Here is a 9110-nt window from a genome sequence, read left to right on the forward strand (position 1 = left end):
GACAAGGATGGGACCATTTGGAGTGTCTTAACTAGGTTATCTAAAAAACTATAAAGAGTTCAAAACTTTGTACATGTCATATTAAATCATACCATATGCTATAATACTTAACAACTTTTTTAGAAAATATTATTTTCATAAAATAATAATTATTTATTAATAATCAAATTACTAATAAATATTCAATAAGTGACAACTTGTTAAAAGTGTGCCCCTATGTTATCATATGTTATTGGCAAACATCATTCTATGATGATTCTTGAGCATATATATCTAACATTCCTCATTATTGGAATATAGATTGTGTGGGGTTGATTGATGTTTATATTAGATAAAAAAGGATAAGGAAATCTTCATAAAAATCCTTACATATTGTAAAATATATTTTTAAATTTTATTTTAATTTTATTTTACTATTTTACTATAATCTTAATATAATATTTTATGTGTGGCATAAAATATTATCTTACTATTATTTATTGTTTTTCTTTGTTTAATATATGATTTTATATTACTATATAATTTTTAAAATAAAAAAATCTAAAAGTTAAAAAAATAGGACAAATTACACGAATGCTCCCTATGGTTTGGTGTTTGTTATGCGCCTAGTCCCTAACTCCATTTTTTAACCCTACCAATCCTTAATTGTTTAATTTATTACACGCCTGGTACCTATTCTAACCTGTCGTTGATTTTGGAGTTAAAACCCCCACGTGCCTTGCACTTTGTGGGTATTTCCGTCCTTTTACTTATTCATCTCCTTCAAAAACCCTAGATCGGTCATTAGAAGCATTGCCATTTTCTTCCTCTACATTCGTTCTCTCAGATCATCTCCCATTTCTTTAATCTCTTTTGTACAAGTAAAAATCAACAATGGTGAAATGTAATTGCAGGCAACCAACTGTTATAATGACTTCATGAACTAACGACAACCACAGAAGAAAGTTTTATGGGTGATCAAAGAAGGTAAGGTCGTTATCATTCTTTCTAACTCAATCTTTTGTGTGACAATGACCCTAAGTTGGCTGGATTTGAACTTTACAAGGACCTAAATGTAAGTTTATTGGATGAGTTGATGAGGAAGGATGTAGATGATGTACTAAGATAATTCTATGGTTGTTGAAGGCTAAGAACAAAGTTGAACCTGAGAATCGGATGTTGAAGATGATCATTTTTTAAGTTGGGTGTTCATAGGAATCTTATTTACAAGTTTTAGCGTTTAAGAAGATCCAACTAGTATGCTACATAGGATGTTTACGTCTTTCTGGAATTTATTTTGACTTTGAAGTGTTTTAGATGATCCATGTAGTTCGTTGTTGTCTGCGAATTTGAAGTGTTTCTGGAATGTATTTTGATTAAGTGTTTGTGAATTTGATAATATATTGCTAATATTTGGTCAAAATATTATGGTGAATTTGGTAACAAAATTAAACACTAACAATTGATAATATATTGGTGTCAAGTATATGGTAAAATTAAACACTAACAATTGGCATAAACAACCAATAACATATGCTAACAAAAACAATCAATAACATAAGTGGGATTTAATAAAGGATAATTCAGTTTCCATAACATACTTTCATACATCACCAAAAGGATTAGCCAAAAGAAATGCAATTTACCCAAAACTATTAACCATAAGGTCACAGTTTAACTAAAAGGACACAGTTTAACCAAAAGAACTGATTAACCAAAAAAGCATACTTTGACTAATGAATCAATCCCTTTCCCTCAACTAGTTATTCCTTTTCCCTTACCAGAACCACTAGCCTTACCAAAACCACCAGGACCACTAGATCTTTGTCCTTTACAACTCCTTGTGTTATGACCATTGTTGTTGCACATTGAACAAGTGATTAACTTAAGGACTTTTGATGCTCTATTACCCTTCACCATGTTATTAATTTCATAAGCGGCTCTTCTGCGTTTCGTATTTGGTCTACCTATTGTGACATGGTGTTTGGGAGGAATCAAAGTTGTTGGGCACATAGACTTTTCCCACATCCTTCTCCCATTAATTAGTTCAATTTTGAATGAGTACATTTGTTTCCAAATTTTTAGCCAATATACCTCATGGACCCAAGTTTCTGGTATTCCCGCATCCTTACTATTCTTCCTCATCTCCCATATAATAGTAACAACATGTTTGCATGGCATCCTAGTGAGTCCCCATTTCTTGCACAAGCATGTTTGTTGAACCACATCCACCACATACTAGTCCATCTAAGGGTCACTTACCTGATACTTACCATTTCTAAAAAAATATATTTATAATCTTCTGCCTTATTTTATCTTTTACAAAGTCTGCATAGTTGTAGGTGTTAAAGGACCAATAGTTTTTCCAATGGCCTTTTCTACATTCACAAGATATTCCTTAATGAACTCTAGGCACGTAATAATTGGTTTATCACGACCATCATTCAGTTTTCCATTGAATGTTTCACACAATTTATTAAGAAACACATCAGTGTTAATCACCTATACATCTTCATCATGTGTGCCTTCATCAACCATAGTGTTAGACGAATCTCCAACCCATTCCACAACTTTGTCGATATTCATTTCAAAGTCTTGCATATCCACATTAATATCAACCAACATATTGTCCAATTCCACAAAAAAACCACTATCATCATTTTCATCATTGTCACTCTCTAACTCACTAATCTCACCAAATTCATAATTAGCATCATCTAGTATATTATCCAAACCATTAGCATCATTAACCAAGTCCTTCTCCAAATGATTAATGAGAGTAGCATCATTACCCAAAATCTTCTCCATATGATTAGTGGGTGTTGGATCATTACATGATTCTTTCTCTATGTGATCTATGGCATTCTCCAAGTCAACAGTAGGTGTGTCATGCCACTTCAGGAACAATCTCTTTGAACAAGATGGAGGTTAAAAAATTTCCGTAATACGAACCTTACTGTGGGTTGGGGACATTAAATATGTGTGCAAAGTAGTTTTGTCATGCTCTCTCTCTCTCTCTCTCTCTCTCTATATATATATATATATATATATATATATATATATATATATATATATATATATATATATGTCAATTAACTTATGCTTAGCCACAAAATTCCCTAAATAACGAGCATCTCCATCACTAGCTAAGGAGAATAACCCAAAATCTAAATCACCAAAAGGCCTTTGAAAGTTATATTAAAGTGCTTTACCTACTGAAGCATACTCTAGGTCTTCCGCCATCTCATCAATGTCATGAACGGAAAAAGTATCAATGTCTGGTAAATCAACAAATGTTTACTTCCCACGAATATACGTCCTTCTAGGAAAGCTTGTAAACTCACTTCCATGGTGCATTCTTATTGATAACATTATCGGATATCCAACTGTAGAGGAGAGAAAATCATTTTAGCTAACAAAATTAAACCTTTAATAATCAATATCATTCAAATTAAAGTTAATCAAACATACAATAACTTTGAACAACGTTGATTTCTGCCGTTTCACCACGAATGCGCCAAGAAACCATTGCAGTTCTTCATTGTTGCAGTCGTCGCTCGTAGGGTTTTCATGTAAAGATTTCACACTTAACTGTGTTTTTTGGTATACGAGTGTGTTGTACAATGTAGAGTATGATCTTGTAATTGAACGCATCGATTTATTAAACTGGCAGTAGTATGAATAAGTAAAAGGACGGAAATACCCTAACATGCAAGGCACTTGGGGGTTTTACCTCCCAAATCAAATGACGGGTTAGATTAGGGACCGGGCGTGTAATAAATCAAACAATTAAGGATTGGCAGGGTAAAAAAATGGAGTTAGGGACTAGGCGCGTAACAAACACCAAACCATAGGGACCATTCGTGTAATTTGTTCAAAAAAATATCTCAAGTTCGGGATATGATCATAGGATCAGATCATAATATCGTAGAATCGATTGTAAGATCGTTACTACATATTTTTTAAGAAAAAATCTAATATTCTGTCTTAGACTAACTAATTGCGTCATATATTAACTCTAAAAATCCTATTTGGAAATTTTATTGTTAAATGACGCGTTGGATATGTATTTTTCATGTTTTAAAGTATTAATTGTTAATTGATGGATGAAAAAATATTTTTTATGCTTTAGAATGTTTTTGGTTGGGTCTGATGATCACGAATCAATTTTATGATCATGATTTTACAAAACAAAAAACGATTATATATACAATCCAGATCTTGACAACCTTAAATGATATAATTTATTAGAAAATTAGAAAATAAAGTTTATTTTAGAAGGAAAAAGAAAACGTTTTTATTATGAATATTCATTATTAGACAAAGAAAATACCATAAGATTAAATAAAAATAATATAATCTGACAGAAAGATAAATATATTACAAGTAAAAACCTAAATATATAAATAGTTATATGTTTTATGGACTTAATTACTAAAAATATATTATGATTTATATGAACTAGGTGGGGAACCCCGCGTTGTGGGGGTCGGATGCGACAATTTTTACCGTTGTTTGTTCTTTGTAAATATTATTTGATCAACAGATGTGAATTTTTTTTTCGATTTATTATCTGCAAATATTCTTTCATGAACAATTTGTTTTTACTCTGAACACGACATTAGGTTAAAGAGGGTGTGTAAAAAATTCCTCAAGATTTGAAGGTCATCAGTTGTGTGTGGAAAATTGAGGAGATCCGAAAGTGAAAAATGAAATTGTAAGAAGATTATCAACATACCTAAATGAATATGTTCTATTATAAATCATCAAGTGTAACAAATTGATTCCAATGGAATGCAACATTCCATTCTTCTAATAACTTTAAAAAAGTACATTGCCTACATTTGTATAGGTTACACCATGTTCATTCAGATTAAGTAAAGTCTTTAATGTGTATGTTGTCTATATACAGTATATTATCTATCTATTCTGTCCGGTATTTTTCATATTTGACCAGCAATTTAAAGACACAAAATCATCCAATTGATTTCATTTGTTGGTTTTTAATACATTTTTTAGGGTCAAAACCGACCCTTATGGATTTGTGATTACAATGAGAAATGGGTAGCATTTAAGATGTATGAGAACATAGTAAAATTTCTTGACCACAAAAATCCTAAAAACTTATAAAAAGAAATAAAAAAAACTTCAAAACCACAAAAACACAAGAAACAAAAGACAAAAAATCAAATATAAAAATAGAAAGTAATACAATTTGTTCCCATGTTCAGCCCAAGACACTTGACATTGAATTTGCTTAGCAATTTTGCAACCATCAACCAATAAATAAAAAATAAAATTATATGAAAACTTAATTGTTCAAAGCTTCATCAAAACATGATCCTTTTTATATATAAACTCAATAATTTGGTCATATTCTTTGTCAAATATGCATGTAAACCAAAACTCATTAAATGAAAGCACCTCTTATTCTTACAAAAAGACAAAGATCCTTACCTCAAATCCAGATTTTGTTTTTTTCCTCTGCAAACATGAAAAAACTTATATAAAAAACTATCTCTTTAGATCCCAACCATTCTTCTTCCCTGTTTTAGGTCAATATGATTATTCACAAAAACTCGAACCAAATATTTTTAATTGTTGGAAAATGAACATTTCCAAGATTAAGAACCTTTTCCCAAGATCCTATATGTTATATATCTCAACTCTCAAATAAACGAAATCAAACACTTAAAGCACTTTGTGAAATATGTTCAAGAATAGTTGCTAGTATGTAGGGGAAATGATGACTTTGTGAACAAAACTAATTCCCAAATAACAACTGAGCTAACAAAGTAAACAAATTTCACAACACCTAAGGAAAATAAGTAGATAAATATAGAAAAGGTACAACTTTACCTGTCATAAGCTGCAATGTTGATACCCAGACCACCAACAAACAACGGCTTTCTACAAAAAAAAATAAAGAAAAGAAAAAATACATTTTTTAAGTTAATAAAGTTACTGAAAGCTTTCATGGTCTGAAACTCCTAAATAATGAAGTTCAAGGATTACCTAAAAAGAGGCAACATAACATCCACGGTCTAGTATGTTGGACCTTTTTAACCCAACTTACTTTCTTTTGGTGTAGAATTCGATCTAGTTACGGCATTTATAATTTCCAATGGTATCATCATACATATCACAATCATCTAAAAAGATTCGGTAGATGTTGATTTTTAAGCATCTAAAGTACATAATTCTTCATACATCAGTACATGTATCCTAAATGATGAAGTTATAAACCTAGGTTCTTCAGAATCAATATATTTTGATGATATGAAATCATAAATAATGAAGTTATAAACCTTGATTATTCAGTATAAACCCAATTTCAGTATCTTAGATCTTGTATCCTTGTAATTGCCATTGCCTCTGCAAAGATCGACACACACAAACACTCTTTCGGTAACCTTGTACAACCACACTTGATGCAAGATTTAATCAAAATCAACTCCATATTTAGAAGTAAAAGATGATTCGATTCCAATTGGAAACAAACTAATATCAATACAGGATGAAAGGGAAAAGATATTCAGAAACTTGCTGAGATTTTGGTACCTGTCAGGTGGGATTAAGTCGAGCAGATGTTGCTGGTTAAGTGTTAGCTTTGATTTCCAAACGGTATCCGAAAATGGATGTGTGTTGATGGTTTTTGTGGTGGAGATGAATGGTGATCGAGGAATCAACAATCAACGATGTACAACAACTTCAATTCCATAAAAAATAGCAAAATCTCACCTATAATTGTATGTTAGAGTAACCATCACACATAGAGAAGAAAGAAGAAAACACAAACAACTTCTTAATAAACAGAAATCGATAGAGATTTAGAGTTCCATGCTTTATCAGGTAATCTTCACACATAGAGAAGAACGGATATTTAAAGGAGATACCTTCATGATGAAAAAATAGAGACGAAATCAGTCTGGAATTAAATTTTGCATCCGTTCCAAATCCTATCATCACCAACAAATAACAATCTATCATTCTCAGTGAAAAGAATTTTGGTTCTATTCAAACAACATTAAACTTTAAAGGAACCATTATATTGGTTCATCGGCAAAGACCAAAAGAAAAGGATTATGCGAGAAGGGTCATATACACCGAACAAATTCTTATCGACTTACAAAGTGGGTGAAGCGAGGTTGAAGTGATGAAGCTATGCAAAAATTATGTACTGATGACTGGTCTGACGATCTATCACTCTTTCGACGTGTCGATTTCATATATCGATGGTGGAAGTGTCGAATTCACATACCGACTGTGGTTTACCCCCAATTTCTCTTTTCCCTTACTTCTGTCTTGTGTTCGTCTTCCCTATTGGCCAATCAAAACAAAATAAATGTCATGGTTAGTACGTGATGGCGGTGCTCAATCGGTTCTAAAGAGAAACCCTCACAGAGGGTAAAGGAAATATTGTGGAAGGATCGGGAAGCAGAGGAAAAAGAACAGAAGGTTTGGATAAGGAACGGTGGAAGGAAGAAATTGGAAGGATCGATTACCTACATGTGTCGGGATAAAATGACCGGCAAACCGACATTATTCCTAAAGATGGTCATCTTTAATATATATATATATATATATATATATATATATATATATATATATATATATATATATATATATATATATATATATATATATATATATATATATATATATGAAGTCAAAAGAAGGTTTTTTTTTTTTTTTTTATTTTTATTTTAATTTAAAGACAAATAAAATTAAAAGGAAATCCATTAATTGGATGAGAGGATAAAAGAGAAACCCGGGGTGTCATGGTTTGTACAAAATCTCGGCATGCCAAAGATCTGAGACGGTGTTTGCTATGCATCTCAGCCTTACCATGGTTGTATCTAACTCACTCCATTCAGTCTTACGTATATGGCCTGTTAAATATTATGTTTGCCATACATTTCCTATTTCTTGCATTTTCTCAATATAAAAATACAAACTTCCGCTGTTCGAGCCCATGATGAGAACCGTATCCTTTGAATACATAGGGTTATGACGTGGCATCAGAACTCATTCTCCTAGAAAATTCCATAAATATTAAACAATTCATTGTTATATATATATATATATATATATATATATATATATATATATATATATTGTTAATTAGTTAATTATTGTTAAAACCATTGGCAAGCATGAGTGAACATGTCGTGTGCCACTACCATTATATAAAATAATATCTTATTCTCTACCAATTTCAAAGTATTAATATTATATTTAATATTTAAAAAAAATATATGGGTGCCTTTTTATCTAGTAATATAAAAATGAATATTTAATAATTATTATGTTTAAATATATGAATTATTCAATGGATTTCCCTAATAAAAAGTAACGATGGGACCCTTCTTTAAAGGTCAGGAGAGATAACCTTAATAAATTATATTTAATTAAAATAATGAAAAAGATTAATTAATATAATATATTGAATCCAAAGTGGGATAAAAGCTATTGTATGATATTACACGCTTGTCGCACTTTGTGGACTTTCAAAGCTCTTTTTTTTTTTTTTTGCTCATTCATATTCTTTTTTTCTTGTTTGTTTTTATTATTTTTATTATGAATTTCAGAGGTATATGGGCCAAAAGCTTTTGTCTGTAAACTCTTCTCTGCCTTTGGTATATCACCGTCTTTTTCCTTCTTACAGTTTCTTTTCACATCTTAACCTTCCCTTTTTCTCCACATGAAATTTAGCTTTTTGTCGATTAATGGTCATATATATATATATATATATATATATATATATATATATATATATATATATATATATATATATATATATATATATATATATATATATATATATATATATATAAAGTTCAATAAAAAACTATTATTAATAAAGGAACCAATGAACCAATCCAAAACATCGAAATTTAAAGCGATAAATGACAAAAGGAAGGGTTATACATTTTTACAATGGACACACATGCACCGGATTATAACAAAACGCACTTCATTTTTTCGTTTCAATTTTGTTTAGGCCATGTTTTTTATTGAAAAAAAAAAACGAATATACTGTTGTTCATGATTTCTCATTCTCTTTTCATAGAGATCCATGATGATATATAAAAAATAAACATTTTTTTTAAAAAACACTCATTTAATTT

The 9110-nt window shown here is 30.5% G+C and overlaps 1 long non-coding RNA gene across 2 annotated transcripts; it reads right to left on the reverse strand.

The window, feature by feature from the left end:
- Positions 1–416: 416 nt before the first annotated feature.
- LOC111890786 (uncharacterized) lies at positions 417–7490 on the reverse strand. 2 transcript variants are annotated; one of them, XR_002849996.3, is made up of 7 exons: positions 7110–7490; positions 6876–6938; positions 6541–6720; positions 5995–6354; positions 5839–5889; positions 3451–5463; positions 417–3365 (listed from the first exon to the last, which is right to left on the reverse strand). It is a non-coding gene; the product is annotated as an uncharacterized LOC111890786 (long non-coding RNA). The 2 variants fall into 2 exon arrangements; XR_002849995.3 differs by having other exon boundaries at positions 464–3365; positions 5839–6354; positions 7110–7489.
- Positions 7491–9110: the final 1620 nt, after the last annotated feature.

The sequence above is a fragment of the Lactuca sativa genome, chromosome 5 (assembly GCF_002870075.4).
Source record: "Lactuca sativa cultivar Salinas chromosome 5, Lsat_Salinas_v11, whole genome shotgun sequence".
NCBI classification, from domain to species: Eukaryota; Viridiplantae; Streptophyta; class Magnoliopsida; order Asterales; family Asteraceae; genus Lactuca; species Lactuca sativa.